At 41.7% G+C, this 26,879-nt stretch overlaps 1 long non-coding RNA gene across 1 annotated transcript; it reads left to right on the top strand.

Moving 5' to 3' along the window:
- The first annotated feature begins 600 nt into the window (after positions 1–600).
- LOC122458882 lies at positions 601–21,691 on the top strand. The gene is made up of 3 exons (XR_006279195.1): positions 601–704; positions 19,935–20,048; positions 21,605–21,691. It is a non-coding gene; the product is annotated as an uncharacterized LOC122458882 (long non-coding RNA).
- The last annotated feature ends 5,188 nt before the right edge of the window (positions 21,692–26,879 follow it).

Genomic DNA, 26,879 nt, shown 5'->3' on the forward strand with positions numbered 1-26,879 from the left:
CCTCTGCTGATGAGCTCTGCATGGTCATCTGCAGCTTGCCACACTGGCCAAACAGGAAATTGAAATTCAAAAGTTCGCGGGCTTTTCCTGTCTACCTGGTCAGTGCATCTGAGTTGAGAGTGCTGTCCAGAGCGGTCACAATGGAGCACTCTGGGATAGCTCCCAGAGGCCAATACCATCTAATTGCGTCCACAGTACCCCAAATTCGACCCAGCAAAACCGATTTCAGCGCTAATCCCCTTGTCAGGGGTGGAGTAAGGAAATTGATTTTAAGAGCCCTTTAAGTCGAAAAAAAGGGCTTAGTCATGTGGACGGGTGCAGGGTTAAATCAATTTCAACCTCAACGCCTAGTGTATACCAGGACTCAGCAGCTCTCTACTGAGTCCCTTCCCTCTCCGTGTTCAGAGAGGTCCATAGATAGCAGCCCTTCCCCTGCTACTGTGTCCTCATTTATAGAGACCAGGTGTCTTCCCTTAAGTCCAATTAAGCAGCAAGTAATCAGTCACAGATGCCTGTGGACCCCATTCCCTCCAAAAGGGGCCAGTGACAAACCTAAGCTCATACTGGTTTTTCCTCCTGTAAGCTATTCACAGCAAATACAACAAAGAGAATGGACTAGGTTCAGTTTCTTCATGTGCATCAACTGTTCTCCAAGTTTCAGTCAACTACATCTGTGCAACTGAAGGCAGTGGAGATGCCCAGATGTGAGTGAGTGCCTAATTTAGCCTGCAGAACCTCTATTACTGCTGCCTATGTATGATAAGAAAGGAATCCAGCACCACTCTGGGACCCTTGGCTAAGTTTTCAGGGCTAGTAATTAGAAAAAAGCACAATTTTATTTAGGAACTGAGAACATTTCATCTAAATGTGACTAGAAAACAAATGTGGAACCCTCCAATGCCATTTTTACTGTCATTTTACAGAGTAGCATCACACAAAGTTTGGTTTCAGAGTAGCAGCCATGTTAGTCTGTATCCGCAAAAAGAAAAGGAGTACTTGTGGCACCTTAGAGACTAACAAATTTATTTGAGCATAAGCTTTCTCAACTAATCAACTCACTGACCTCCCCGCCCAAATCCCAAGAACAGCACTGTTTATAATGATACAATCACAGCAATCATGTCAGTTATGTTTTGGGCAAAAGAAGTTGTGTGTGCACACTCAAAAATACAAAACCTGGGTCAGTACTCAACCCACGTATTCTCCTTGTTCTCTGAACACAGGGAGAGGATGGGGACTTGCTACATCTTTTGCATCTGTTTTCATTAGAGTTCTGCTTATTTTACATTCATCATTAATGATGTGAACCAGGCAGTGGCTGGACTGGTTAGGCTAAGTGATTGTTATTATTTTTATTATAGGGGAGTCTGGTAGCACCACTTCGTATTAAGGTTGCCTGATACTTCACTTAAGACCCTTTTTTCAGTTGCCTATAACTTTATCAACTTTAACCATTCAGCATGAAATTTTCCAAGCCACATGTCTACCTCAGACTGAATTTTTCAGGAAAATTTCAGCTAAAATGGGTCTGTCATTTCAGAAAAAGAAGCTAGAGAAAATGTTGTTTGGCCTACGTTAAAAAACTCTGGTGACCTCTTCTTTGACTAGCTTTACCATAGAATCTCAGAGGTGGAAGGGACCTCAGGAGGTCATGTAGTCCAACCCCGTGCTCAAAGCAGGATGAAACCCTAATTTTTACTCCAGATCCCTAAATGGCCCCCTCAAGGATTGAACTCACAAGCCTGGGTTTAGCAAGCCAATGCTCAAACCACTGAGCTATCCCTCCTCCCAGAGACTTCAAACTTGACAGTTGGATGTCAGGGATGTGCTATAGTGGTCCTTGTGAAAATCCATTGAACTTTAGCTGAATTATATGCCTTGAAAAAAGTTACAGTCCATGAGTTTAGTAGAGACTTTAGATTTTAGCAGCTAAAAAACTCTGAAGAGTCTATCTTCACTGGGCATACTCCAGCCTGGGGCTGAGCAGGATTTTTCCTGAAATTGCTGCTCTTGGCTGCTGTGGGCACTGCTGGCTCCAAGTCCACACACCCAAACCAAGAGCAGGGAGCCTGTCTCTCCTATGCTCACACACAAAGGCCTCCTCTTTCACCCCTCTGAGCCCAGGAAGACTGGAGGGAGAAGTAGCCTGATTTGAATGAAGAGGGGACAAGAGCTAGACCTCAGAGAGGAAGAAACTGGGACAAAAATTGGAGATCCAGTGGAGGGAGATTGGGTTTGGAAGTCAGTGGGGACAAGAAATGGAAGTTGAAGGCGAGTGGGGTGACTGGAGGCTATGGGGAGAAAGATCAGATAAGGAGCTGGGGATTTGAGACTGGCTGAACAACAGGACTGGGAGTGGTGTGGGGAAACTGATGTGGGGAATCTGACGGGGTGAGACTAGGATCTACATGCAAGGAGACAAGGACAAGTATCCTGGGGAGTGGAGACTGGAACTGGATGGATGAAGAGCCAGTCTCACCATTCCTCTGCTGTCAGCAAATATCTGTGAACCCCACTAGTAAAGTGTGTCATCCCCCTCTCATACTGATCCACATGGAGGATGACAACCTACAACTGCTATCAGTTACTCTGATAGTTCAAGTGGCAGAGGTCTGTGTGGTGGCTACACACCAAAGGCAGGTTGGGGAGGCATTGTACTAGGCACTGTACAAACATAATAAATTACAGCTCCTGTCCTAAAGATGTGATGTGCAATCAAGTGAAAGCATACAGTCCTATCCAGTGTAAGTATTGTAAAGTATTAGTAAGGCCAGGCAAGAAAGATGGGGAATAAGATTTAGGAGTCTCCTGGTTTCCTTCTCTGGGCTTAATCCATTAGGTGGTATAGCTTTTCAGGTTGGTACCCTCCACACACACACACACACACACTCAATTAATGTGAATTTTTGAGTAAGAGGCCTTTTCATTTTTATTAACATCTTTTGCCCCAAATTTCATAAAATTATTTAAGTCTCAAACATCTTGATGAAACATTTCCCAGTTCTAGTAAAAGTAATTTTACATTGGGGAAAATATATATTGTACATTTTATATGGGAGGAAGTGGCATTGGTGTTTGGCTAAACCAAAAACAGCAATATCAGCCAGTTGTTACTACTACCAGTTCCAGAGTTGTGCCAGACCAGCTAAATAGCAGTTGCTTGTCTGTCTTCCTTCTTTTACCTGGGTGAGTATGAAGGAAGGGATCCATTTTTTTTCCTTACTGTTTTTTCTGTCCAGAGTCATTATGAACAAAATTATATATCATCTGTGTCTAAAACTCGGTTTCCACCTTGACAAGAATGCTAACACCCAGCATTATTTCACTGGAATGACCAATGTTTCTATTAGAAATCTAGCAATCAATAAAAGCAATTTACTGTACACTGGAAAGGCCAGTATTTCTCATGTACTCCCATTTAAGATGCCAAATATTTTGTTAATTAAAAAAAACACACAACATATTTTGGGTGGGCCTAATTCTGTTTCCATGAGAAAGTTTCATGTCAACGTATACTCACTACTGGCACATCCCCTGTGACACTCCAGTTGACTTCAGTGGGAACAAAATTAAGCCAAAGCTGAATACTTTTGAAAATCCTGTCCTTAGTGCATACCATGCTTATTCTGCCTGTCTCACCTCACTGAAAAGTCCTTTCTCTGCCACACACTACACTATGTGTTGCAATCAGAGTGACTCATTCAATGAAGCACAGAGATACTTTCACCAGTTAGAGCAGCAATACAGTAGAAGGAAAGACACCTTTTTTGGTAGTGGTAGGGGAAATGAGAAAGGATCATGAGTGACACAGTAAGGCTACGAGAACAATGACCTGTCCTCACAACGAAACCAGGTGACCCTGTATGATTCAAGCAATGGAAGGTAATTTCCCCACATCTCAGGAATACTCAGATTAAACATCAACCTTAATTACTATCCTCATTATTTTCTGAGGTTGCATGATTTTTAATCTTGTTTGCAAATCTGAGGGCTTGGGCACACCTGTCATATCCTAGGGAGATCTACTCTACGGTCCTGAGCAGGATTCTGGAACAATCCATGTAGAGAGAGCCCATAAAGTCTCCATCTCTGATTGGGACATTCCATGCAAATTGATATAAGGAAAAAGCTTTTGGTAGCTGAAGCTCAACAACATTTGTATTGTGATTGGTTGCCAGCAACTACTCCAATGCAGCGTAAAAGTGAGTAAAAGAAAAATGCTCGCTTGTGTATTCTCTGGCATAACAGAACGAAACACAATTTCCCAAATTGAGATCATGTGCAAAAAAAGAATTAACAGCAGATGACAGAACTAACAAAACACCAAAGTAGCTAAAAACTCACTAGCACAATTGTGACTGACCTTTTTAAACAGACAAGAACAGGAAAATTAATATTACCAGGAAGGGAATGCAGGAGTGAAAGGGGACTTATAAAACAGTTAAAAACATTTGGTGAAAATTAGAGATGGGCCTTAACCAAAGTGCTTGATCCAAATACCCCCAAAGTTTGGCAGACATTAAAAATCTTGCATTGGATCTGAATTCTACAAGCATGCTTTTTAGAATGGGCCTACAGCCAAACCCTGGATCCAAAATTGTAGGAGTTTGAAAATATCCCTGGATCCATGTGCATCTTCTGCCTATATCTGATGAAAATCTCTCATTAAGATGTTCATTGAAAGACAACTGTACTAACCAGATGTCTATTTTCAGCAGTTCAACCTCCAAAACAGTTCTAGACTATATTACTCTAGTGGAAGTAGCGTGAGTTTTGACCTGTGCATAACCCGGCCAACTCTGATGTCTTTGTACAACACACAGAAGCAGATTTTATTGAAAGCTTCTCCTTCCAACAATTTAGTTCCTCCTACACAGTTCAAGTGACTTGTTAACTTACATATCCAGCCTGAAGCAGTCCCTCTGGCTTCATAATACAGTCTTTCAAATGAAAAAAATGTACATAAAAATGGACACAGCAGTTCCCAGTTCACTTACTCAACTTCACACTGTCTGCTGGCACAAGGACCATTGGAAGTCAGCTCAGTTTCCTGTGGCAGTTTCCAGTGCTGGATAGATGTTAGCCACTCACTGCGCGCTCACGCCAGCTACCTTTGCTCCCCCTATGGCCAACTAACTTTACCACAGTATTTACAGCATATTCTCAGCTCCCTGGCAGCCCCTTTATTCAGCTCCCACAAGGAATATCACTTTGGAATCCCTTTACTTGCTATGTGCCTCTACCAGAATCAAACACACTTTCACTTACGCTTAATGGTGACATATAAATAAAATATATATTTAAACAACAGTAAAAGAGCTGTGCTGATTGCCTCAAAAATCTAGTATAAGTGGAGTTGAGAAAGCCTATTAGCATTCTGAGAGCCAGATTCTGCTCTGACTTACATCACTCTTTGAAAGTAAATCATGTTGTGGATTGCCATTTCCACTGACAACTGCAGCCTGCTTTCAGCTAGCGACATTGGCTTAAAATGACTGAGGTTCTGGAATATACTCTTTTGGAGCGGGGTCTACACAGATCTCTAATAAAAAGCTACATTACATATAATGATGGATTGGCTAGTGTATACAGACAATGTATACCACTGCACCCCTAGTGAATGGAATCAGTATTGCCCAAATATGTATCATACATCCTATAGAGCTAGCAGCTAATGGAGAGTCTAATTTAATTCCAGTGGTAGATGCCTACTCTTCTGGAGCAGATGATCAGAGTTCAATCGCCATGGAGTTGTGAGTTACCATATTGTACAGCATAGAAATAACCATCCAACCCCAGAGGTCCATGGATTTCTTACAATAATATTAGTGTTGTACATTTTGCAAAGTGTTCATTTCTTTATATGATATTGTATACAAAATATTATTTAACATTTTTCAATTCCCTTTTCTCATACTTCTAGGAATAAAAAGAAGAGGAATTCCTTAACCTTTCTAGAGAGAGAAGCAGTGGTGAGCTGGAGCTGGTTCGCACCAGTTCGCTAGAACCGGTTGTTAAATTTAGAAGCCCTTTTAGAACCGGTTGTCCCTCGTGGGACAACCGGTTCTAAAAGGGCTTCTAAATTTAACAACCGTCCAAAAGTGGCGCCTTAGGCGCTGACTCCGTGGATGCTCTGGGGCTGGAGCACCGATAGGGAAAATCTGATGGGTGCAGAGCACCCACCAGCAGCTCCCTGCCACGCGCCTGGCCCCAGCTCACCTCCGCTCTGCCTCCTCCCCCTCTCCCCGTCTTCCCATAAATCAGCTGTTCGCGTGAGAAGCCAGGGGGCAGAGAAGCAAGCGGCAGCTTCGCGCTCAGGCCCAGGGAGGCGGAGACGGAGCCAGAGCGGAGGTGAGCTGGGGCAAGGGGGGCGCGAGGAGGGCCGCCCGCACCATAGCAGGTAACCCGGGGGGGGGGGTCGCATGCAGGAGAACTGCTCCCCCTCCCAGCTCATCTCCACCTCGGCCTGAGCGCGAAGCCGCCGCTTGCTTCTCAGCCCTCCCTGGCTTCCCACGCGAACAGCTGATTCGCAGGAAGATGGGGGAGGGGATGGAGAAGTAGAGGGGGCGGCGCATTCAGGGGAGGAGGTGGAGCGGAGGTGAGGTGAGGTGAGCTGGGGCCAGGCACGGGACAGGGAGTTGCTGGTGAGTGCTCTGCACCTACCAAATTTTCCCCATAGGTGCTCCAGCCCCGGAGCACCAACAGAGTCATTGCCTAAGGCGCCGCTTTTGATGTGATCAGTGGGGGGAGTGGCCGCTCCCTCTGATCCCCCGCAGCTATGCTCCCCCGCCCCTAGGAGTCAGAGGGACCTGCCGGATGCTTCCTGGGAACTACCCCAGGTAAGCACCGCCGGGACTTCCCATCTTGCCCCCTGGTAGGTCCCTCTGGCTCTTAGGGGTGGGCACCCACTATGGTTGGCAACAAGACCCTCCTGCCCAGTTCTGGGGGCAGTCAGGGGACAGGGGAGGGGGAAATGGGGTAGGGGTCCAGGTAGGGGGCATCAAAGAACACAGGGGGTTGGATGGGGCAGAAGTCCCCGGGGGGTGGGCCACGACCCCTTCGTGAGGTGAGGAGGGAACCGGTTGTTAAGATTTTGGCAGCTCATCACTGGAGAGGAGGATTCAAATTCACCTTTCGTGTGATTCCATTTCAGCAAGAATCTCGCCCTTTTACATTCCTTTTCAGTAATCAGAATGGAGACAGAATGTAGTGCACCCCTTTTCAGCAGCCAGGAAGAGAGCTCCTTTATTGAGAGAGGGGAGATGTCAAGAAGCCTCTGTCATAGGGTGTTCTGGAAATTGAAGGACAAGCCTAAGGCCTTCAGCACAGGATAAGACAAAAACCTGAGGAGCAAAGGAGCCTACAACATATTACCTAACCTCTTAAATGTTCCCCTCAAAGTAGGTGCTTAATTAATGGTTTTGGTTTAATAGTTAGCCTTGGTTAGATCATTAAAGTTGGCATGAAGCGTTTATCTTCCTTTACTCCACTATCCAAAACCTTTGTTTACCTAGTTGGGGGTTGGAGGAGAAAGGCCTGTAAGAAACACTGCCAAGGTTGAAGTGTACCAGTCCAAACTCAGTCCAAACAAAAAGGGTGATAAAACCACCCCAAAAAAATTATTTATATATTTTTCCATTCATGTATTTATTAAGAAAAAAAGGGTTTTTGTAGATTTTTTTTATTCCATTCAAAGTAATTTGGGGAGAAATGTTTTATGAAAACACTAGCAGTAAAGCCAGAATATTTTTTTGCCTCTCTGATGAGAATTTTTCTCATGATTCACCATGAAGAATCTGATTCCAAATTATTCCTTTTTTATGTTTAGACATTTTCTTCTGTAAGCCAGAATTAATACATTCAAAGCATGGGAAATGTGTTGTACTCATATTTTATTGCATTTATTTTTTCACATATAATATGTCATCTTTAACTCTCAAGGATTTTAAAATAGCCCAAAAAAATCCTCAAATGCAAATAAAGAAAACTACTAAAAGCAGAAAGAAAAACAATATGTGCACATTCCCAAAATATTTCACCAATTCAGTACTGATAATTGTTTCTCCCTTCTATTCACTACTTAGGGTAATATTTTCATATTATTCAAATAGCTCTATTAATAATAATAAATAATAATACTTAGCACTTATTTTCAAGGCACTAACTTTAATTAATCAGTCCTCACAATACCCTGGTGAATGAAGTAAATTAGTGTTAGTCTCATTTTAAAAGATGGGGAAATTGAAGCAAAGACACTTTCCCAAGGCCATAGATTGAGTTAGGGAATAGTCAGGATTGGCATTTAGGATTTCCTGGATCCTATCCTAAAACTCACTCCATTAGATAGATTACATGAGTTCAGAAAGTCGGTGGATCATTTTCCTTTAATGCACAAAAATTAAATGCCTAATTATCATGAGTCTTTGCCCAGAGGTAAACTGTTCATCATATTTGTGATAGCATTTTCTAGCAAAAGTGTGTGCTTTCTGAGAACAATTATGAATTCACCTCAGGCATGCATTTACTGTTTTTTTTGCAAAACCAGCTTTTCACTGTAATCTGGCAGCACTCTAACAAAACTACCAGCACTCTACAAAAAATAAAACAAATGAAAAGTTACACGGTTTGGGTTTTTCTCTTTACTACAGGTGTTTATTGGGTGACAGAGTAAGTGTGGCACAACCAAACAAAGAAGTGAACTAAAGAAGCAGACTAAACTCAACCTCTTCTTTCAGATTCCTCCTTAAGACTTACTTCTGGCACAATGCTTACAGAACACTGCCAGCTGATAAGAGCTAGACAGGTGGTGACTTATATTGCACTGTCAATTAGTCTACATGAAATGTGCTCATGTTATTGTTACATAATCCTCTATCGCCCCCAGTCCTACCTATTTGTTTCAACCTCGTTTTACATTTTGTTATTAATCTAAACAGTAAATTATTTGGGGCAGGGACTGCCTCTTTATTATATGTTTGCACAGCACCTAGCACAATGGTGCCCTGATTCTAGATTTGGGCCTATAGGTGATACTGTCAAATAAATAATCATCATCTAGTGCTGGCCAACTCAACATCTAACTGTGGTATTGTGGAGTGAGGACAGTCAACAGAACACTCCTTATCTTCATTCTGAAAGATATCTACACTTCATTATTAGCCTGAATAAAACTTAACTATTCATTCTCTATACAGCTTTGTCCCTACCATGCTTCTTGGACTTTGGATTGCATCCATCTGTGCTTCTCATTTATGGCATTGGCACTGAGTCTGACTTTGCAAGGTGAGAGATGATGATGGATGAAAAATCTTCCCAGAGTATGGACCTGATTCAACAAAGCACTCAAGCACATGCTTATGTAGTTTGCTGAACTGGGGACTAGAGTGCTGATTTTGAAGACTATTGGATGGAGATGACGCTGCGGCTTCCATTTTTGTATCTGCCTCTTCCCCATTTCTGAAGCTGTTAGCAAATGTGAACCAAGATTTTCAAAAGTTACTAATGGTTCTGGATGACCAACATGAGACATTTTGAATGGGTCTGTCTTTTAAAAGGCAGGTACTCAGCACTTTCTAAAAGTCAGGCCTCTAAGATGTCTCAGGTTAGGCAGCCAAAATCACTAGACACTTTTGAAAGTTTTGGCCATGATGCTTTTTGGTTCTTGTTTCTCCTCTTGCCAATGCATATTTCTATTTTGTGAGATTGTTCTCTTATTCTTACTTTACATTTTTTCCTCTACCACCTTTTAATAAAAACAAAACAAAAAACTAGATATGAACCAAAATTCTTTTATGTTCTTACACCACTCTCACCACCATAGTCAGCTGAGCACCTTCTAGAAGTATATTAGACAATCTGACTAATATTTGTCACATTTAATTCTCTCTTTCTCCTGCTGGACTTTGGAATCTGGAACTTTCCTTCAAGCCTCTTCAATTTTGATGGTTCCAATGAAATTGAATTGGGATCTAAACAACATGTGGTTGTAATCTGAATCAAAACCTGACAAATGAGTTTGCAAAATTAAGCCCCCTACAGTTTGCCCTTTCAGAGGTGGAACACAAGCTTTTATTTGAGCCCCCACAAATTCTGTTGCATCTGATAAAATATAATATAGAACCCACTTATCATAACTCTGGTTCGGCAATACTGAAACCTAACTGATGAGGTTTTATGAACCAAAACTAGAGATAGGTCTAAGCAATCTTCAGATCCTAAATTCTCTGTAGTGTATGACGTTTGGCCCAGGGTTTTAGTTCAACTCAATACAAACAGAGGACTCAGCAATGAAGATCAGATCCAAATGTTCAGGGATGGTAAACTGATGGGTTCTAATTTGGGGGCATCACATTAATTAAAACCAGATACTGTCCACACTATCCCCATCAGGCACTGTTTTTATCACAGGAAGAACAAATTTTCTATGAGGAAAATCCTATCCTGTTCTTAAAACTATTGTTCTCTTTTCCATGCAGATAGTACATTAAATCCCAACTGTTAACTGTTACAAATAAGTGATCTGTCATTGCCACTTCAATTTTACTTTCTTTTTCATCTCTATTTGTCTCCTAGCAATAAACTAAAGCATGCAATGGCAAAAGAAGCATTAACTCCTTTCAGAAACACCAATAGGAGTTTTCCATATATTCCCTGAATAATTATCCATCATCTCTCTTCACCATAAAACCTCCCAGCCCCTAAATCTGAACATATCAACCTCTCTGAGCCCTGGGGCCTCGGATACAAATCCTGCTTCCAAACCTGCATTTCCCTTATGCATTAAACCATGATGGTTGTTATTACTGGCCCTAATGCAATTGCACTTATCCATCCTCATTCCATTTATTACAAGACTAAGATAGGTGAAGACAAGCAAGACATCAATACACAGCTACAACTCACTCCAAACTTCAAGAATGAAGTCATTCTTCTTCAGAGCTATTTTTAGTGGGGTTCCTCTCCAGTCAAAGAATGTTAACCAAAAATCAGCTCGCTCTACTAATGCTTCACTGGTCACTTCTTGATGAAGAAAGACCTTTGATGTCTCAGAACCCCACAATACAAGACAATAAAAAGTCCTGAGCTCCTTTTCATTCATTTATGTGTAAGGGGACTGTTGCCCCCTTATTAAAATTCGGTGTGGGTGTTTTGATTGACTAGCTCCCAGTACTAAAAAGGGGGAAGGGTCACTGGGGAATTAGGACCCTGAGACCGACAGCCCCCAGGGACAATGGGGAGCGGCCAATGCTCCAGGTCAGCCTGAATGACAGGGTGGGCAGGCTAATCAGGGAGTCAGGAGGCCAGGGAGGTTCCGTCCTCCGTGTGAGCTGGATTTGCCTGGCTCAGACAGAGTGGGGCCGAGCTCAGGAGAAAGCAGGGGCCCGAGCTGAGATGGGGAGCAGAGCTGAGCCAGATCCAGAGGGGCCAGAAAAGCAGCCCAGGAAGCAGGTCAGTGCTGGGAGCAGAGTCATGGAAGCAGCCTGCAGAGCAGACCTGTCCTGGAAGCAGAGCTGCAGCAACCAGAGCTAGAGGGGCCAAAGAAGCAGCCAGGGAGCTGGAGGCAGAGCAGCAGCAGCAGTGCTAAGACTGAGTGATGGAGCTGGGGCTGGAGCAGTCCGGACCTGGGCGCGGTGAGCAGCTGGGGAAACTGAGGGGGACCCTGGGCAGCAGGCCCAGCACAGGGAGGCGCCTCAGCCAAGAGGCTCTGCAGGCCAGGCTTGGATCATAACCCCAACAGGGAGGGGGCGACACTGGGAAGAAGGATCCTACCACTGAGAGCGTGTGGCCACCACCAGAGCAAGTGTCCAACCTACAGCATCCCTGCAGCACAGCCAGGGCCTGAGAAGGAGGCCTGGGACTTACAAGGAACAGAGTGAACTGCCCTGACATTCCAGAGACACTGTTTGTGATGTTCCCTGCCACAGAGCGGGGTGATTTGTTTCCTTTAACCTTTCCCATTTTTCCTTATTCTTTTTAAATTTAATTGTTGATTTAAATAACTTTAATTTGCTTTAACTTGTATGTAATGGGCAGTGGGTCAGAGAAGTGTCCAGTGCAGAGAGAGTACCCCGGAGTGGGGACACCCTAGCCCCTGTCCTAGGTGACCACAGCAGGGTTGGGGGGTCGAGCCCCCAGGAATCCTGGGTCCAGCCTTGTTGGGGTTACGAGGACTCTGCCAGACAGGAGAGTGGAAGGGGAATCCTCAAGGGCAGGGAGGCTGCTGGATAAAGGAAGTGGGAGCGAGGACTCAGATCCTTTCGCTAGCCCACTTCACCGGGGTAGTGCAGAAGCCAGGAAAGTTCCCCACAAGAGCGGGACTATTCCCCCGCTTACATATGGTTAGGTTTTTTTCTTCTTTGGGAGGAGAGACAAGGATCTTACAGAGAGGCACTCTCTTCCATGCTTGTTCCCTCAAATCAAGGCAGTTTAATGAAACAGTAACCCTTGACAAATCTGCTGTTTCCAGCAATTAATGACCAGTGTGTTAATTAATGTCCTGAGGCAAAGTTAATGTAGCATTTCCAAAACAAAAACACAGCCCATATCCAAAAATATTTTAACAGCTTTGTATTATTTCTCTTAACAAGGACAGATTCTCCAGTCCAAATCAGTGGACTGCAAAGTGCCTATACTGGGAAAAGAAATCGGCTTCATTAAACCAGAAAATAATAATACATTGGTTGTGCTTTTTTTCCTGACCCAAAACATGGCAAGCCCACAGTGCATTCAGGAAACATCAAATAAAATTAAAGAAAAATAAAAGCATCTTCTCTTCCTTTTCAATGAAAACTCCAGTCAATCAGGGAGGTCTTTCCTTACATGCTTTTTCCCTGCCCCAATTAATCAGGAAAATGTCATTTATTAACTACTGAAAACAGCCCAAATAAGCAAGCTTTTTTTCTTGCACATCATAACAGCATAGAATTTGGTTTTTTTCAGGGTGCCTTTCATGTTCAAGGTATCAACCTTTAAGCACTTTACCAAGTAATAAGTTGCCTTTATTGCTGTAAAGTCCATGTACTGGCAACTGGAGTAGCCTTTATGTACTCAGAAATAGCTTACATTCATATTTGAAAATTAGCTCCTCTTTTATCATTCTGCTCTTAAAAGACATGTTATTTAGCTTCACCTCAGCCAACCAACAGAGAGAAGCACAAGGGACCTCTTCCCACAGAAATGGCAGCACATCAGGAGCAGTGTCTATCTCTACATTTCATGTCCTACTGGTGCTACAAACAGTGAAGCTCCACCAGTGGAAGAACTAGTGTAGAAGGTCACCATAGAGAGGTACAAATACCCTGCCACATGCAGATTGTACTTCTTTACCTACCTCATGAATGGATTAATTAGCTAATAATAATGAGTATCACTTACATCAGGCTTTATATTTTTTTCAGGCCTGTACCAACTTTGACCGCCCTTGGGAGATCCTGACTTAATGGCCCAGGCAACAGAAAATCCACTAGTAGAAGTTTTACAGTGGAGCAAGTATGTAGTACAGACACATTTCCTGGCGTGCAGCCATTTTCCCTCATCCAGGGAGCCTACTGTTGAGCAGCACTGTACCTGAAGTCAGTTGCTCTGGCTGAGAAATGGCGATAGTTATGGTGGATAGGGGGAACATGTTGATTCATTACTTCCTGTAGGCAGCCTCCACCTGCAAAGATCCAGAGTCCTCAGATGAGATTGAAGTTGTCTTCCCCAAATGAAAAGTCTGACCTCTCTCAGGGGAGTCCCTCTTCTCCCCCAGAATATAATATATTGTCATTTGCACTGCTCTGCTTCAGCAAAAGGGAATCTGGCCCAATATTTAATCCTCACAACAACTCTGTGAGGAAAGCAAAAGTTAATGTTTATATATAGTCAATGGGTGCAGTGCTCAGGGTGTAATCAGGCAAAACTGCCATTGACTTCTGTCTCACATAGATGGAAACCAGTAAAATATAATGAATACCCAAGGGACATCGGATGTTCTTCTACTCTCCATGAGGCTATCAGTCAAAGTTGAAAGCATCCTCATCTGGCTCCTTCATGTGGAATGCAGACACTAGTACAGAGTCAGACTTGCCAGTTAGAATGACTGGAGGAGAACAGCTCATAGGGAGATTTCTGCAGAAGCAAGAAAGGCTGAACTTTCATGCTACAACAGCTCGTTTCATGACTATTCAGGAAGAGGTGGGCTAGAGCTGGCAACTCTAGACACTAAAACAGTGTGAAGAGCACATTCCCTACCACTAAGTGGTGAAGTATTAAGCAAAAGACATTATCTTTTAGTCTGAAACGCTCTTCATTAATCAGGCTAATTTAGCCTCAAACCTACCATCAGCCAAACATACTAACAGTGGGAATTTATAAATGTCTGCATTCAATAAAATAGTAAAACGTCTTAAAATAATTCACCATCCATGTTAAACCACAGAAAATATAGTCAAAGAAGCATCATGCTTAAAAAACTTTACACTTTTTTTTATTGTATAAACTAAATTAACATTTAATAGCAGCAATGATGCACTTAAGCAAAAAAGAAGTTGTGGCTGTAGTGATATCTTTGTACATAACTGTGAACTTAGCCACTTCCTGATGGTTAAGTGGTCACTTTCCCACATGCATGATGTATGCTGTTAGAATGTTAACACCACAGAAAGTAATCAACAGATCACGTATTCGGTTAAATCTCCTTGACACTGCTGGGGATGGTGCTGCATAGGAAAGGAAAGTTGCAAGGACTCTCTCTCCCCCGCACCTTCTCTTCCAGAGAATTGTAAATCATTGTGAAGTTTTGAATGCTGGCTTTATGGTGAATTTAACCCCATTAGGATATCTACACATGGGTACTGTCTGTGCATCTGGGAAGAGGGAATATTGCTCTCTTCCTAGAAGACATGAACCTTTGGGTCTGTTAATGTTCCTTTGATTCAGTCATTCAGTACAGATTGCTGTTGACGGGCTCCAGTCACTTAACACTTATGTCCTTATAACAGGTAATCAGTTTTGTTTTAGAATTCTTACACATTATACTTATGAGTTGCACAGTGAGATTGTGGTCATAGGAGATCTTAAACTTCATCATCCTCAGAAATGAAAGATTCGGTTGTTCTTCAGCCACTTGTGGCCCTGGAGAGGTTTACAGTTTACAGTCTAACTCAGGCAAATATGATGCATGAGGTTCAGCTACAGCAAGGCGCAGGGTTTATGCCTAACATTATATCTACAGGTTTCAGAGTAGCAGCCGTGTTAGTCTATATTCGCAAAAAGAAAAGGCGGACTTGTGGCACCTTAGAGACTAACAAATTTATTTGAGCATAAGCTTTCATGAGCTACAGCTCACTTCATCGGATGCATTCAGTGGAAAATACAGTGTGGAGATTTATATACCATAGAGAACATGAAGCAATGGGTGTCTACAGTACTAGACTCTTAATAGAAATGTTGAAGTTTGAAAAGACAACTTAAAATTTAATTTGGTCTTAGACCTATGTAGATTAGAGGATGCAGCTTCCTGGTAAAGTTCCTGTCAGGGGAACTAAGGAAAGGGTTTGGAACCTGAACATGGATCACTCACCCAGAAGAACTTTGCATTTCCACTCCAAATAGCATTTTAAACTATGTTTTGATGACTAGACAAACTAATAAATAATAGTTTACTTTTATATAGTACATCTCATCCAAAGGTCTTTGCAAACTATTCACAAACCAGTAAAGCTGGCTGGATAATGAAAACATTTATTTGTGAATAATTTTATTTGGCAGTCGAAGAATGATTTTGCCAGACTCTTCACAAAAATAGTTATATAACCAGCCCTACAAATCAGATGGCCCAAACCGAAATCTTGGATCTGAACACCCTGTCCCCAACCATGAACTTGGAGAGTGATTAACAGAACAGAACAGAACAGAACAGAGGTCTATAACTGAATTTTACCAATGGCCCCCTTCTTCATAGAGTGCTGAACTAACCCCTACCCCTCAACTTAGGGATTCTTGATATTTTGCTATCTGAATGAGTATTTTAGGACTATCTTTATTAGGGATTCCACCATTAAAATGCTGCCACCTAAGTGGTCAAATGCAACAACTGTTCAACAGCACACAACACCACCACAATGTAGTTACAGAAAAATTACTACTGCTAGGAAAGAAATAAAAAAAGAAAAAAGATGTTCTAGTTTTTTAAAATAAAATTAAATAAAGGACAGGCATAATATGAAAGAGTATTATACCAATATTCTGGATGTGTGTGACATAAGCATGAGCACTGAACAACTACACACTGTCTGGGTTCCTTCTTATTCAAAGACAAAATACTTTCTAGCTTGACTTTTAATGCCCCTTTGCCAGGGTCTCACTTTATTATTGTTTGCTAAGGGTGTACAGCAAGCACTTAACTTTTAGTGCAGCGGGAGGAAAAAGTCCTGTTTTACTTTCTGATGTTGTCACCATCTCCTGTTTGTTTATTATCCTGTTGTGGGGGCGAGGGAAAGAATAATATAGCATGAGTGTGTATGCTTATACCTGTGTGACTTATCCGTCAGGAATGAGCAATATCTCATACAAGTTCGGTTGTCTATTATGGTTGCGATGTTGTTTGAGTCATGAGATAAACATCTGGATAATGATTCTAGCCCAGTCTATACATGATTGAAAGAAAGAAAACCCCATTCAGCTAAAAAGATATGCTGAAAATGCACCTATATTTATAAGTATACCTGCCTTTACCTGTCCACCCACATAGCTACCTGGCTCAGGAAAGGAGATGAGTAATATTTGTTCCCTCTTGGCAGTCTGTTCTATGTTGTGGAATGATTCAGAGACAGAGAAAAATATGGAGGAATGACTTCTACAGAAAAGTGAAAAACAAATACAAATAATAGTAAAATGCTTTCGAATGGACACATTCTTGGTCTGAAGTAGCTGGGCATGTTCTCCTCTTTTCCCTCTTCAAATATTTTTCTGTCACAATCATTATGCAACTCCAGGAACCTGCTATGAAGCTGTACATCACCAGTTTGAATCTGTACTGATCAAAAGAATCACAAAACAATGACTATCTGGTGAGCTTTTTTCCATTCCAGATGGACAATTATCTACAACCACAAAATGATGCAACAGTCAGACCCCTTCTCCTTTCACATTGCCAAACAAATAATTATAGCAATTGTGGTATGACTACAGGAAGCCAGAGGCTCAGCCGCAGCCTCCACCTGGTGAAAAAGATAAGTGCATAGGGTTTGAACATGAAGCTAGGGACCTCTATTGCTTAAGCAAAAAGGAATAGCAACATGAACTGGGAATAGAGCAGCCAATGGAGGGGAACATGGCACAGTGTTTTTCAGTGTGCTACATAAGCACTTTGCTGAAGTCAGTGGGTAGCAGCTGATTTAAATGTAATGGGGCAGAAGTGAGTTCAACATTTGTTGTAGGAAGCAAATAAACCTAGAGCCCATATACCTTTGTGTGGCTTCTGCTTCGATTTTGTTGGCTTATATGGAGCCACTTTTTATAAATCATCATAAATCTGGTCCTCCTTGCTCCTATAGGGCCAGATGCTGACACTCTTATTCACATTAAGCGCTACCTCACTCCCTAACAATTCACACTGAAATGGACGAACTCCTTGAGGAGTAAGGTACTACTCAGTGTGAGAAAGAGTGACCCATGCACATTATACTTCTACTTCTTACATGCTCTATTTATCAAAAGTATTTCTACAGTGCCCATCATTCGAAGGCCCACATTCAGGAAGCCATCCCTAGTCAGAAAGGGTGCTTAAGCACATGCTAACAATTAAGCATATACTTTAGCACTTTCCTGAACCAGGGCCTAAATATTGTTGTGTGTCCTTTGCTTTCCTAAAGGTGCTGAGTTCACTAGCACTACTACAGATACTTCAGTTGCTTAATGTGGGTTCCTGTAATTATTTTAGTCAACTCAGTTATGCACTATGGGTATGTTGACTCTGTAGCTGGAAGGTGTAATTTACAGCTTGAGGAGACAGACGGTGCTAGCCCTGGTTGAGCTAGCATGCTAAAAATAGAAATGTAGCTTTAATAGTGCAAGTGGCAGTAGTGGCTGGGTACCCAGGTCCATACCTGGGTTTGGGATGGGCCCCTCCCACTGGTGAGCTTCTCTTCTATTTTTAGCATACTAGCTCGATCAGGGCTAATGTTGATATGTCTTCTCAAGCTGGAAATTACACCTTCCAGCTCCAGGGTAGACATACCTTAACTTTTCAAACTTGGTTATCTATCCTTCAGGATCAGAATCCATATGTAGGCACTTAAAGTGGCCTGATTTTCAGAAGTGCTAAGAACCTGCAGAACCCTCAGAAGTAAAAAAACTCATTAAAGTCAGTGGGTGCTGAGGACTTCTGAAAAAGAAGCCATTTATTCAGATGCCTATGTATGGATTTAGATGCCTAAATTTAGGCACTCAAGTTTGAAAAGTTTGTCTCAGCATTTCAAAAGAAAACAGGACTTGGTGCAAGTTCTAATTTATCTCTTTTAAAATACAGTAAAATAACACCATGTCCCTCCTCAGACATGAATCTGATTATCAGCAGCAGGTCTTTTCAGTAAGAGGTGCTGTAATTAATGGGAAAATCCTGCTCTTTTTAAAAGAATCTTTCCTTAAATATCCAACTAAATATATACCACTTTCATTTTCTGTTCCTCTTTTTTCCCCCTCTCCTTAAAAATCCTTAAAATCTTGGTAAAATATATTTTTCTGTTTAAAGTAACAATCTACAGCTTCTCCATTTTTAGTGTTTATGCAAAATTCTTTGCAGGGCTTATTATACACATATGCATACAGATGTTTCAGTCATGAAGTAAAGCTTGTGTGTGTGCTCAGATGTGTTTAATGTCTGGCAAATTGCAGCTTCTGTTTATAATAAACACCAAAATAGAAAATATGGCAACTGTTGGAGGCCAGTTCCTTTAGAAATATAAAGTCATGTTTGAGAAGGTACATTCTTCTGTCTCATTTTATGTCCTGAAATATGGGGCATCCTCCTGTCTCATTTAACCTCAAAGAGACTACATTAGACATGAGGTCATCTCTTTTCAGGTCTGAACACTTACATTTTTGCATGCATTGGGTTTTTTTTTCTTATTACCCCCTATTATCATGATGAAACCCACTGAAGGATATGAACAGCACTGCAAAATTCAAACAGATTGCTTTAATCTAAATAATTTTGGCATCTAAGTGTCTGCAGCATGATAATCTCAGTAGGAACAAGAGATTCCCAATCGTGAAGTTGAGTGTGAGAGAAAGATAAAAGCACTCTCGCTCTCTCTCACATACACACACATCCACCCACTTATTTTCTGGGTGGTTGGTTTGTTTTCCACAGGAGGGGTGCCCGCTGATCTCATGTCTGATATCTGAAGGAAAAGAAATAAAAAGCTGTCAGCAGTTTAGCTACATAAGGACTAGATCATGTGAGTTGCTGAGTGCGTGCAACTTGAGGAGTTGAGGACACTCAGCACCTCACTAGAATAATTTTTTATGTGTTCCAGCCATTGGATTGTTGTGCTGTATTCATTCCCCAAACACCCCTCTGTCATGAGAACATAAGAATGGCCAGACTCTGTCAGACCAATAGTCCAGCTAGCCCCGTATCCTGTCTTCTGACAGTGGCCAGTGCCTAATGCTTCAGAGGGAATGAACAGGGCAATTTCAAGTGGTCATCCCACCCCCCGGCCCCAGCTTCTGGCAGTTGGATGTTTAATGACATCCAGAGCACGGGGCTGTGTCCCTGACCATCTTGGCTAATAACCACTGGTCAACTTATCTAATTCTGTTTTGAACACAGTTATACTTTTGGCCTTCACAATATCCCCTGGCAACGAGCTGCACAAGTTGAGTGTGCACGGTATGAAGAAATATTTCCTTTTGTTTGTTTTAAACCTGCTGCCTATTATCATCATCAGGTGTCCCTGAGTGAAATTCTGACAGTAGCTGAAACAGTACAGTGCTTGGATAAAGAAAAGAGCAACCCATGCCAGTGATTTTCTTTAACATTCCACCAGAAAGACATATATGAGGTAAACAGTGAAAATGTGGGCCTTGTGTTACTGTCCTTAGGGCTAGCTTGTCCAAGAGCGCATTTGAGTCCCACCATTAGGGGTGTGATCTGCAATAGTGCACACACGATGAAGTAGAATTAGCTTCAGAAGTACCCAGTGTCCCAGGAAATAAGGAACCCACCCTACCCACTCTCACACCTGAGTTAGCATCTGCAACTTTTGCATGCAACATGACAGATTTTGTGCCTGCAATTGCACACCAATGAATTCTTCCTTGCCTCTCAGCACAAACTGTAATGCCCCATCCAATCTGTACACGTTTGCCCTCTGTGTTATTGACACCTAACAGCTCCCTCTACTCAAACAATGACCTAGGTAACCAAAAATAAACATAGTAGAAGCTGAAAGTCCATGTTTGCTGCTGTTGGATAGATCCTGCCACACACTACACACTGTGAGAACACAAGATAATTACTGCAGTGGCACTGCCACAGTGCCAACGTACGGGGCCGGGGGAGAAAAAGCAGACTGTAATTTCAAAGAGGACCTCTGCACCACAGTGTTCTACAGCCAGACATTCTCTCTTTTGGGGAAGTAAAGAGAGAAAACATGGTTAGGAGCAGGCCAGAGCAAGGGCTGGAATCAAATGAGTACCTGTTTTGTGATTATACAGATCCACTAGCCAAAACCATTATGTGGGAAGGTGTGAGAGGCATAGCAGCCATGGCTGCTACTACAGTCAATAGGAGACATGCTGCCAGGCAGCTAGGTGAGCTATGGACCTATGTATGGATGGCTCTGCCCTTCTGGGATGACCAGATTTGGGGGCTGGGTCCTATGGGTTAACTAAGGGAAGGTAACCCATGCCCAACAGAAGGGGGAAAAACACATTAGCTCCGTTTCTCAGAAATACTGTGCACAAGCTAAAGTCTTTACAGCATCTCTAACTCATGTAATTTTGATTCCACCTACAAGCATCAGTGGCATAATGTTCACAAGCATCACAAGATGATGTAGTCACCCCAGACTTGAAAAAACAAAACACGTATGTGATAAATAACAAAAATTAGTTCAGATAAAAATTAGTTAAGATAAGAAGAATTGCAATACCAGAACACATCATCTTGTGAAGCTTGTGAACATTATGCCACTGATGCTTGTAGGTGGAATCAAAATTACATGAGTTAGACATTAGCATGATAGTAATTATGCTGAGAAATTAGATACACTTGAAGAATTGCAATACCAGAACACGCAAATGATCTAACTAGTCTGGTATCCTCTCTCAGCCAGTGGCTTCACTGGATTGTTCAGAGGAAGACATAAAACTCATAACATACCTAGTTGTGATATACTGTGCCATATGGAGAAAGTTCTTCTGTCCCCAGCTGGTGATCATCTTATGCCCTGAGGCATGAATATTGATAGCTCTTGTAATTTTATCATAGCTAATGTAAATGCAGATACTGTTCTTATTTATATTATATAGGTCAAAGGTTCTCAAAAGTTTTTTTTATATAGTGTGGACCACATCTTAATACAAACAAATTATGGGCATCTCCTCTCATGTTCAGGATTGCACAGATCACCTTATCTCTCACATAACATCGGTGTGGCAGCCACTACAATTGTCTTATGTGGATAATAAACGATAGAGAAGAATTTACGAGTTATAAAATTGAATTTCAACAAGGAGGAAGAGCCAGCACTGGTTGTCCAGCCACTTCTCTACAGCCTACCAGCAAGTGTTCCACAGATTGCTGGTGGTCCACCAGCCACAGTTTACCAATCCTTTACTGAAACTTAGTGAAGGCAAGATACTGCTAAGATTAATAGTACTTTACTCTGCATGTAGTTTAATGAGATTACTCACAGAGTAAGGTACATCTAAACATGAGAAAGGGGAGCAGAGTCTGGCCCTAAGTTATTTGCTTCATTAATATCCTTTGCTGAGAGTTCCACCATTTAATTATACATTGGGTAAACAAGTATTTCTTTAAAATTGAATGGCTGCTTGTTCTTATATTTGGGGAAATGAGATATAGGAACACCCAGTTTGCATTCCTTCCTCATTTATTTTTTCAGTGCAGCTTTGGGAGCTGGAGAAATATGCAGGAGGAATGAAGTGAATATGGCCCACCACCTGATAATTGTAGATGCCCCATCCATGATCAGAACTATAATGTGGAAAAAAAAACTGAACAGAAATAATAATAATTACTTTGCACTTAAGTAGCACCTTTCATCTGAAGTTGTCAAACCAATGAACAAATATTAATTAATAAAGGCTCGTGCAGCCCAATGAGATACAAGTGTTTTATTGTAAGGCTTAGATTTATATACAAAACACAAAGAGCACAACTAATCTGATTTCAATCACCTTCCTATATTTCTTCATTTGTCTGTGTTAGGGTTTTCTATAGTGTCCACCACCATAGTAGCTAAGCACATGAATATACATTTCTTAGAGCTAACCCCAAATCCCACATATGTCACCAGACATGAAATAAAAAATATATGTATTATTTGTTTCTATGTGACTATAAAATAGTAATGCTGTTAATTTCCTTGGAAGACAGCAGGTGATGAATGCTGCATTCCAATACAATTATCACCTCTTCCTACTTCATTGTTCATCCACAGCAAAGAAATAGAGAAGAAAGGTGAACTGAGGTTATAGGAGAAGCATGCAGTTAGGAATCCCAGTGGAGGATCTTACAGCTTAGGGTCATGAAGAGATCTTGAGCCAAAATCAGAAGTGATGTCTAGGATTAGGTTAATTTAGAACTCCTTTACATTAACTTAGACCCTCTTCTGCTCATTTTATACCTGATGTATCTACATGTAAAGGGTTCTAAAACTGGTCTGATTTACATGAGGATGAGCCTGAAGAAGATATAAGAAGGTGCAAGTTAAGGCATGTGCAAGTTAAAGGGACAAACTCTATTTTCTTCTGGTTCCTTAATGTATACATTAGACCAACTTAGACTCCTTTATACCTGGGTTGAATAAAGGTATGTCTACACTGGCCCAAGACCAGACTGAGTAGGGCTCGCAGGGCTCAGGTTACAGGGCTGTTTAATTGCAGCGTAGACATTCGGGCTCAGGCTGGAGGCCAGCCTCCGAGACCCTCCCACCTCGCAGGGTCCCAAATCCCAGGCTCCAGCCCAAGCCTGAATGTCTACACCACAATTGAACAACCCTGTTGCCCAAACCTGAGCCAGCTGACATGGGGCAGCAGCGGATGTTTAGTTGCAATGTAGACATATCCTAAGACTACGAATGTCAAGGGGAGTGTACACATGGCCCAATATTACACATCACTTTTAAATATGGGCCCTTGTTCCTAAATCCTGGCATACATTCACATTTTCAAAAAAAAAAAAAAGAAAAAAAGAAATGCATAGAGTTTATGGCCAGAAGCATAGATCCATTTAGTCTAACGTTTTCACATAATTTTTGTTTTTACTTTATTACAAATTGTTTAACCTATTTTGTTTTGTTTTAATGACTAGGTAGCAATTTCTCTTGTTTATGTCGCATCTACACTGAAGATATCCTAGAGTGATTTATGATGTAGTGCATGCTGGTAATACAGAAACCACTTAGGCAAATGCTCAGCAATAGCTCACATACCGTCTTAGACATTAGTAATATTTTACCGAATTGAGGAGTGTTGGGCCATGACACTTTGTTATCCAATTTTCCTTTCAAGGGTTCTTCAAGATCTTTAATTTCCATCTTAAGTGTCAAGAAAAATGGACAAAATTACCTTGGTATGTAAGAATAATTCTCTATATTGCAGGAAGTACTAGGTAAAAATTATATAGTTTTGTTATTCAAAAGGCATGATTAAGTTATCATAATTGTCTCTTCTGTCCTTAAAAATCTACCAGCATCTCTGACTCTCCAACTGCTGTAACTGAAGGGTCAGCATTGGGTATGAGACCAAACACTGTGTTGGACTAGAACCCATGTTATTCTTGCCCAGAGGATAGAGTGCCACAGTAACTCAAAATATGCTACAATAAATCCGCTGAATAAAATGCAGTTATGCAGGACATTTTAGTTCTGTTTCCAGCCAACTGTTAAGCCACCAACTTAAACAAAGAGAGAGTACTGTGTGGTAACGTGCCATATATGCCGGATGAAATCTACATTCCCATGTCGTCCTTATTTTAGACAGGTCATAGCAGCCTGTTGTCTGCTAGCTGCATTTGAGATGTCACACTTTCCTTTCACTTTCATCTTAGACATCCAGAAACAGCAGCAGCTGCCACAACACTGTGTGCATATACAGTAGTGTGCTGTATTTCAAATGCATGGATGCCCTACACCCCCTGGAAGCATCTGCATTTGAATTTAAAGGGGTGGGTGAATGACAGCAAGACTGAGTTCTTCTTCTGACAAGGCTTTGGCAGATCATTGGTTGTCATCAAACCTATTGCGTTTCTTGTTCCCTGCCAGAAAGTCCACCTACATGCCTGATGGCAATTAGTCCTTTGTAGGTGCTAATGAATAAAAGCAGCATGCATACTTTACAAGATTAAAAAGAATATCCCAATCCATATAATAACGCCATATGTAAACCCAAACACGCATACACGTAGCCCCCCCTCCTCATCCACATGCCAGTATAACCCACACCCAAATTCGTGCTTAGAAAAATGAAAGCAGCACACACTGATGATCCAACTCCATAGAAGTAGGATTTTTTCATGAATCATTACCTTTTTTTTCCATAACCCATACACTGCAAAAGTATTACTTTATGAATGATGAAGGCAGCCTATATTTGGGACAATCAAATGGGTTCAGATAAAATAAGGTCCCTCATTCTTCCCTGCAAACTTGTACTTTTCAGACATTTCACTTAGCTTTTCCTCCCCCACACTACTTTTCATGTTTGCATGCTTCTGAGCTTCCTGGTTTAAGTCAAGATCAGAAGAGCAGGTATCAAAATAGAGTAGGGGAATATGTTCCTAAGCAGAGCTAGTCAAAACATTTTCAACAAAACTTTTTTTTGTCAAAAAAGGCAGTTTCATCAAAAATGTGTTGATTTGGTGAAATCTGACAGGAAATTTTTGAAAAGATTATTTTAAACAATATCTTTTCAATTCATTTTGTTTTGACTTTTATATTATATTAAATATTCTGATTACATTACATTTATGCAACGTTTAATATTGTAATATAAAAGTCAAAGAAGAATGAATCAGAATGATATTATCAAGACAATTGAAATTTGGGGGAATATTTTGAAATATCGGCTGTTCGTTCTGAATTTGAACGAAAAATATAAAATATCAGCATTTCTCATGGAACGGAAATTCTGGTTGCGGAGCAGTTCTATTTCTATGATCTGTGTGCAAATCCTACTCTGATCCAGACAATCTTCTCACATGACATGTCCAGGCCAATTTTTGCAGACCTAAAAAGATCTTGATAAGCATGAAAAATTCTGGGTGCTGCTGTAAACAAAACATCTAAATGTGTATGGTTCATTCATCACTAAATTTTACCAGCTCTTATGAAATAATCATTGTTTGACATATTACTCTGAAAGAGCAGGGGAATTCCATTTTGGTTTAGTGAACACCATGTGGAATTTTCAACCTCCATTTTGAAAGTAACCTATGGGCTACGTCTTCATGGCATGGTTACGCCAGATGATCGGCATCTGGGTCTGGGCACCCAGGTTAGCCTAACCTGGGTGTAAGCATCCCTACTGCAAAGCCCTACCCACATTACTGTTGTATCCTCATTGTTGCCCCACTCACCTGTATATCTGGTGGCATATCCCATGATTCTTTGTGCTGAGATGCTCTAGCATTCCTTCCCTGTCAATTGTGGAAGAACTTGGTCTGTCCTTCAGGGGGAATTGCGGGAAGGGCATTCACGTACTAACAGCACTTGAGTGAGTTTGCCTGCATTCTCACTGCAAAGTGGTGTGGTTTCTAGCCAGAATTAAAGCAGAGCCTGAGCCCTAACCCAGCCACACCCCCAGCCAGGTAAACTAGACCAGGCTTAAAGCATCTCCAAACTCAGGTCAGAAGTTTTTCTGTATAGAGTTGCAACTAAAACCCAGGAAGGGCCCAGGTTGACTGCAGTGTAGACATACCCTCAGTTTGAGCACTCAGTTTGTACCTGATAGAGATGCTATGTCTGGGGAGTTGTGACAGAGCAATCAAGGGCCATAAACATTGAATGTCTCTACCCTAATGAAATAATGGGTTTGCTCGGAGCAGGGCTATTGACTTTGAACAGCTCTCTGCCCAGAAACCAAGGCGGGTGGAGGTTTGGAGTCTGGAAATTCCCCCAGTGGAAGAGAAGGGGCAGAAAGGAGACAGAGTCCATTTTAAAAGAGGAATGCTCTTTAAGCAGGGGAGACAGGCACCGCCAGAAGCAAACTCCAGAGAGAGTGGCGAAACAATAGCCCCATTGTCTTTGCACCCTTCTTTGCCTCCCTTTGGGATATCTAGTCCCCCAGCATGTGCTAACAAGGAAGCAATCCCTTTGATAAGGAGGGTCCACAGTGTGAGTTTCTGCCTGGCCCCTGGATGGGAAGCAAAGGGGAAATCCTGTATTTAGATATATTTCCATCTGTACTATACTCCATGTGCTTATTACAGATGAGCTCAAGCCAATGTTTGGACCTGAACACCCCAATCTTAGGGTGTGTTAGAAATCTGAACACTAATCCAATTTTTTTATATAGCCCCTATATTTATTATAAGCCAGCACAAAATCCCTGATTTGAACACCCCAAAAGTCTGAGGATTTCAGAATTAGGATCTGGACTTTGGGCCAACACAACCCTCCCATGAGGTTGATAATTAAATGTTCTTA

This window comes from Dermochelys coriacea, chromosome 2, assembly GCF_009764565.3.
Source record: "Dermochelys coriacea isolate rDerCor1 chromosome 2, rDerCor1.pri.v4, whole genome shotgun sequence".
Taxonomy (NCBI): Eukaryota; Metazoa; Chordata; order Testudines; family Dermochelyidae; genus Dermochelys; species Dermochelys coriacea.